This window comes from Berghia stephanieae, chromosome 1 (genome assembly GCF_034508935.2).
Source record: "Berghia stephanieae isolate SIO BIC M18660-M18661 chromosome 1, UCSD_Bste_1.3, whole genome shotgun sequence".
Classification (NCBI taxonomy): Eukaryota; Metazoa; Mollusca; class Gastropoda; order Nudibranchia; family Aeolidiidae; genus Berghia; species Berghia stephanieae.
Genome location: NC_088360.1, coordinates 139,610,918 through 139,618,417, shown reverse-complemented (window position 1 = coordinate 139,618,417; position 7,500 = coordinate 139,610,918). Strand labels below are relative to the sequence as shown.

At 36.7% G+C, this 7,500-nt stretch overlaps 2 protein-coding genes across 9 annotated transcripts in view; both read left to right on the top strand.

Annotated features, from left to right (window-relative positions):
• LOC144963358 (uncharacterized) overlaps window positions 1-7,500 on the top strand; it is a 58,150-nt gene that overhangs the window by 28,698 nt on the left and 21,952 nt on the right. The gene's annotated exons all lie outside the window — the stretch shown is intronic.
• The window catches only part of LOC144963357 (uncharacterized), a 93,330-nt gene that overhangs the window by 67,203 nt on the left and 18,627 nt on the right, over window positions 1-7,500 (top strand). The window lies entirely within an intron of this gene.

Sequence of the window (7,500 nt, the reverse complement as noted above, 5' to 3'; positions counted from 1 at the left end):
AAATGAAAGAAAACGTATATTCTACTCCTCCAAGGAAGTTTATTAGATACTTCGGGACCAAATTGTATGGCATTAATAGTATTCCTATTCACCATAATTTATAACTTTGTGCGGCGATAGATAGAATGCGCTTGGCCAAGGAGTTCACAACATTGCCATCCGGAAGTATAACGGACCAACACACAAACTCTGTGTAACCATGAACTTTTATAGTCTGGTTAATACAGTTTAATGAGAACAACTCACAAACGCGGATGGCAAAAACAATAACAAAGGCCTGAGTGACGTCATCTGCATACTATCTATATTAACTTTTAATGTGCTCGAGGTCATTTGTCACATTGCAAAATGTGCTCAAAGTGACCCACATAGTGAAAAGTGTTCACAGCTTTTTAAATATCTAACATCACGATTGGACATTTTGTTCGGCTTGACACACGTGTATGTTTACAGCTTTCATAAACAAAGCAGCGTGATATATCCAATCGTTGAACAGCAAGAAATCATGTGATTGATGACCTGGTTGGACGAAAACATGAATATAGATAGAATGCGCTTGGCCAAGGAGTTCACAACATTGCCATCCGGAAGTATAACGGACCAACACACAAACTCTGTGTAACCATGAACTTTTATAGATAGAATGCGCTTGGCCAAGGAGTTCACAACATTGCCATCCGGAAGTATAACGGACCAACACACAAACCATTGCGTTCGGTTATCAGACCTGCAAATATTTGCACTTTGACAAAAGGCAATTCTTGTCGCTCTTTCATTCAATGATTGACTACAATTTCCTTTGATTTTGTTGGACAATGAAACAGCAGTGAATCGACTATAGATAGTATGCAGATGACGTCACTCAGGCCTTTGTTATTGTTTTTGCCATCCGCGTTTGTGAGTTGTTCTCACTAAACTGTATTAACCAGACTATAGATAGTATGCAGATGACGTCACTCAGGCCTTTGTTATTGTTTTTGCCATCCGCGTTTGTGAGTTGTTCTCACTAAACTGTATTAACCAGACTATAAAAGTTCATGGTTACACAGAGTTTGTGTGTTGGTCAGTTATACTTCCGGATGGCAATGTTGTGAACTCCTTGGCCAACCGCATTCTATCTATAAAAGTTCATGGTTACACAGAGTTTGTGTGTTGGTCCGTTATACTTCCGGATGGCAATGTTGTGAACTCCTTGGCCAACCGCATTCTATCTATAAAAGTTCATGGTTACACAGAGTTTGTGTGTTGGTCCGTTATACTTCCGGATGGCAATGTTGTGAACTCCTTGGCCAAGCGCATTCTATCTATACAAGCATTAATAATTATAGTAAATTAGCCTATTTACGTACTATTAAGTAAACCATAGTGACGTGTGCTGTCAATCAAGTCTATGTAGTGTGTTGTGTTTGGGTTATAAGAGCGTTTTGTATTCATTGATAAAGTGGGCAATGTGTTGTTTAAAACACATGAATGTCACAGGACGCCTTTTGATTTCATAGTGAAGGTAAAGTATTGATGTGTTATGACGACGACTTTAAAACTCACTCAACCCTAACACCGACTCTTTCCGTAGATTACCGGGGTTACTTTTACCCCATGCCTATTTATTACATTTTTATGAGACAAATTATAGGCGTAGTATCAAAGTTAATGTTTTTAGTTTTTGTATGTTAATGATAGTTGAATAAAACTATCTATGTACATGCTCATTTTTAATACTTTTTTTTTCTAATTTTGAAAAGTAGCAAAAGTCTCTAGAATTGAGTGAGTTAAACACATAAACTCGACTCTGGGGTGTGGGGCTATGTGGTCTAGTGGTATGACTCTCGACTTCGGACCGGAAGGTCCCAGGGTTCGAGACCCGTTCTGAGCGGCGAATAGTTGAGTCCTTGGAAAAGTTTCTTTACTCACATTCTCTCACCGTACTCAGGTGTAAAATGAATACATGGCTGTAAACATTTAGCGTTTTCTCTGTCGGAAAAAAATGTAATATCGCCCTAACAGGCGTTATGCCTCGTCTTCCATGTTAAGTGTTGCTGTTGGTTAGGGACACGTTGTAAAGCGCTTTGAGCACTTTTAGTGGATATTATAATGTTTTAGATGGCTATATGACTATGATATTTACGGATGTTGCGTCTAATAGGCGCCCAGCACCGTGGGCAATGAAGTTTTGGATTCAAGCGACTTTCTGATGAAAGATAAAACAATTTGAATTGAATCGGGCATGATAAAAGCATGGCTAAATGTGAGATAAAACCTTCACCTTATGTAATTAGATTTTTAAACATCTAGGTAATAATAATAATAATAATAATAATAATAATAATAATAATAATAATGATGATGATGATGATGATGATGATGATGATGATGATGATGATGATGATGATGATGATGATGATGATGATAATAATAATAATTAATCATCATTAGCATCCTAGATATTATCGCTTTAGCATCGATATTTATATCTCACACTATAGTCAGATTTTTAATAATTGGCGCGTGTTTTTCTTCTTTTTCTCAGCTGCCCCCCAATGCATAGCGGCAAAAATTTGTATGAACCTCTGAATCAATTTTTCTTAATAAAAATATTTTTCATGGATTAAAAAAAAACAATAGGATAGGATTTCGTTTATTACAGCTAGATATATTAAAATCGATAACAGGTGAGGATCGGAATTCATAGAAGATTTACATTATCAAAATTATGAATTTTCCGCACATCCATTTTGAAGGAATTCGTTAAACTGGAGTGTTCGGTTAATTGAAGCTTAAACGATATATTTGCAGTATTTGAATATGAAGCAACGAATGGCAATTATTAACTATCAGACATCTACATTTTATAACTATCAATACACTTTACTGGTGAATACAAACGAAAGTGAACATAACGCGCTTCCAATATATTTTTGATTGCTAAAGTTTGAGAAATAGCTTGTTTTTATGCAAAAGAGGATTACATAAATTTATGTAGACTGGTCAAAAGTAAAAAAAAATCATCAATTATGAGACAGTATCTCCACAAATATGTGTTCAACAATAACAACAACAACTACAACAACAACCACGAAATTTTGGACACATCAATCAGAGTAGTCTGATGACGAGGATAATGAAAAGGAGAAATGAAAAGACTACAGAAAGATTTCGAACATCACTCTATCCAATGAAATGTACTTTCCCTCTAGTTTGCGAAGGTTGAGGCATTCCTTTTCTCTGTCTACTCTTTATCATTTATTGCCTCGTCGGTGAGAGTAAATTTGGTGTTCCTCCTTTCAATCTTTCCCTCTACTTAGGCCCAATGACCTCGATTGGATTGCGCTCACAGTGATATGGGGGAAGTCGCGCAACCTCGTGTCAAAACTCCCTGATTAGACAGTCAGCTGTGAAAGCTGTTTCTGGTTCATTTCTTTTTTCTTTTACTAAGGAGAATAGTTAGCATTTTGATAAATGGTAAGAATATGAAGTGCTGTCTTATTGAAACCATGAAATAATGTCAGCTTTTATAATTGTTAAAGTTGGAGCCTTAAAGTGACCATGGGCCAACGAATGGAAGCGTTGTCCAATACAATACAGTTGGGTGCTTCAATGGAGGGCAGCAAACGATATTTAGTCAGTCTTAAAACACCTTTGCATTGACCCCAGAATAATATTCCAGATGATGCAGAGAAGAAAAAAATGGCATGGCATCCTTTTAAATATCCAGTATCATCACAACCTGCAAGAATAACAATGATTCTCTGTCCAGAACCCATGAGCCTTTTTCTGCTTGAATAATCAGACGTCCAATATTTTTTCCGATGTATATTTACGCTCACCCATACATCTTCGGATGATATCCATTGTTGACTTATACTTATTGACCTTATAATTCGTTCATCAATTTAATGAGTTAATTCCCTTATGCTCTGTGAGCTCTCCTCGTTTGTAAAAATAATAACAGGAGGCTACCAGTGATCACCTCAGTTTGTTGTGTTCCCTCCAAAAGAGAAGCAGTATTTTGTTCAGTATTTCTACATTTATGTAAAATAAAATTACCACCATCGAACTGAAACAAGGCCTCAACACCTATCAAAGTTATCTATGATCCTTTTCCTGCCACGTCGTTCTACACTGGTGATCTCTCTGTCGTATTTCGATAACGATCTTCTCATGGTTGATTGTGAAATTCCAAAACCATTTCCGTCCTCTCTAATGATTTATCGATTCGCAGCTTTACGAAAGTGGAACCGATAGAGATTCCGTACCGTATCGTGTTGTTTAAGAGCCTAATTTATTTTTAAAACCTTAAAAGGCCCTGTTAAACGTCCATGCATAGACAAAAAAGTTATATAGATAGTATAGTGTTTGTTAATTTGACAATATTGAGTATACAATCACTATTTCAAATGATTTAAAGCGAGAGATTTCATATCAGTCTTTGGTAATTGCGACATGCCATTAATAATAAATTCAAAATTTAATACAAACTACATAAGTGGTAATGTTTATAACACTTAAAGCGAATTATTATTATTATTTGGAAAGAAGTATGACGTGAACTCATAATCACTACGTCAGCACAATATTTTTTGGATATAGACGAATTCATTCATACTTTGTGGTGCGTAACTTGTTTTCATTTTTTTACTGTGTAAAATCTCTAGTTTTATGTCAGCTGTTTTTAAGTAGTTTTTTTTTTATAGGTCTTAAAGAAGAAAACTTGTTTAATATGGCATCAATACGGTCCAAAATCAAGATTCAGTTAAGACAAATTGATTCAGAGGTTGACACAAAGTTTTACAACTTTTGATAGAGGGACAGCTGAGAAAAAACAGAAAAACACGCGCCATTAATAAAAAATCTGACTATAATTCAAAACACTTATGTTATAATTGTGGTTTGCGTAATAGTATGGTTCGAATTAAATTTCAAGTATAAAATGTCCGTATCATCATCATCTTTAACATCACCGTCATGAACATCGCCTCATCCCCATCACCAACAATACCGTGATCAACGTCACTTAACCCATTAAATCATTGACAATGTACTAAATCTTATACTGACTTCTAACAATTATAATAATATAGATAGTTCGAAGATGACGTAATTCAGGTCTTTGTTGATGTTTTTTGCCATCCGCGTTTATGAGTAATGCTCACTAAACTGTATTAACCCGACTATATAGTGAAGCCAAGGGAATGGAAGTGAATATCACCAAAACGGAATGCATGGTAATACAGAAAAACCCCGAAAACAACAACACCTGCAATATAACGATTCACGGCGAGCAACTTACCAACGTAGAAAGTTTTAAATACCTAGGTTCAATAGTGACAACAGATGGAAGATGTAACCGAGACATACGAGCAAGAATAACTCAAGCCAAACAGGCCTTCATGGACCTGGGAAACATTTTGAAAAACAAACAGATGTCGTTCGGGATTAGATTCCGAGTCTTGAAGTGCTACGTGTGGCCAATCTTGTTATACGGATGCGAAAGCTGGACTACAAATGCAGAAACACAAAAGAACATTGAAGCTTTTGAAATGTGGTGCTTGAGAAGGATGCAGAGAATATCGTATACTGCACACAAAACGAACGAAGAAGTGCTAAAACAAACATACCAACAAAGGAAACTAATGCCCTTAATAGTGGATCGACAACTATCCTTTTTCGGACACATAGTAAGGAAAGATAAGAATGAATACCTGGCAAGTTGTGGAAAAATACCTGGTAAACGCGCCCGGGGGAGACAAAGAAAAACACTCATAGACCAACTGAAGGGCTTCACCAACCTAACAATCCAAGAGCTGTTTGAAAAAGCAAGAGACAGGGAGGAATGGAGAGAGATAATTCATGCAGTATCCGAAGCCTGGACCAGGCATGGAACCTAGAAGAAGAAGAAACGTTCATGGATACACACAGTTTTTTGTGTTCGTCCGTTATACTTCCGGATGGCAATGTTATGAGCTTCTTAGCCAAGCGCATACTATCTATAATGGCAAAGCACAGTAATGAGATGGATTGGTCAAAATGTTTCATTTGTCAAGAGATAAAAAATGAAAAATTAGAATGTCTAGCTCTGCCAAAAGCGGTAAGCTTGTGGCCAATAATGTTTCGTGACTTTTGTTGAGAGAGTTAACACAGGGACTAGCGTAGCTTTGGCGTTAAGACTTTTAATGGATGAGAAAATGATTCATGCCCTTACAGAGAGAACGTCAACATAACATTGCGCATGCGTCTCTCTTATCAACTGAGGAAATATCTATCGTTTGGTTAATGAAATGTCACTGGGTGGGGTTCCTGAACTCCCATAGTGGGCAAGGAGGTATATACTGTGTCTTCTATCCCCCTGTGATTGTTTTCCAACATGCTTTCTGTCTTTGTCTTAGAATGAGATTACTTGGTTTTGTCCTGGCCCTGATCGGATACCCTGGCTAGGAGGGAAACAGTCAAATGTATAGTAATTTTGTAAGACGATATTTATTTCCTTGTAAATCATCTCTCTGTTATGTATTATTATATTTGTTATTTTTAATGTATAATGTAAGCATTTGAGTGTATTCCTCTTTGTTGGATTTTGTGCTTGTGTCCGGATGAGACTTACAGGTGATCTCAAACTAAGTACATTGGTGGTATGCTCTTGGAATCTACATCTGATCCCTATTTGTTCCCAGTTCCCCAATGTCTTACTTTTTCTTGGGTGCTTTAATTGTAATTCTAGAACTTTTTTTCAAGCTGAACTTTCTCATGGAAGACTCATCAACAACATTCACAACTGTTTTACTGGGAGTTATCCAAATTGTTCCACAGTCTTATTATAGTTGAGGGCAGAAACGAGTGAAGATGGTGGTCCACTCTAGATTGTGGCAATATAAATTTGACAGATTTCCTCTTGTTCATTTGGAGGCTCTGCAATGGCAACATGACCTGTTTTTTTCTGGCATATGTGACTCGCCGTGTCAAAGCGGTATTATGTCGGGATGCACTCGGTTAGGGAAATTGAATTCATAGCCACAAATATCAAACCTGGGTTTAATTTCTCTACGTCATGCTGGAGTATAAATACTATTTTTTCTTTGCAAAAACTTCTATGGTCCAATTTCTCATCATTCTATCTCTAAATTCACTTTCTGAGGTCTGAATCATCCCAACATAATACCGTTTTGAGACGGAGGGTCACATATGCACAATTTTACCCTAATAGGATTCAATAGTCTGATGTCACGTCCGCTCAGCAACGAGTAGCTTGGTTCTAAACAAAGAAAATCTGTAATTTTTATTCTTCATGCTGGCTAGAACTTTTCCACTTATCATGTGATCAGAATGTATAAAAGTCAAAACATTAACAGATTTATATCATTTTTCTCCTTTGCATACGCTTTTATGCTCGTCGGACAAGTATTTCATAAGGGCATCCGCCATTGTTCCGATAGTTTAGAACCAGTTACAAAGTTACTATGCGTCAGTCATTACGATGGAAGTGACGTCACGACTTTTGAACTCTAT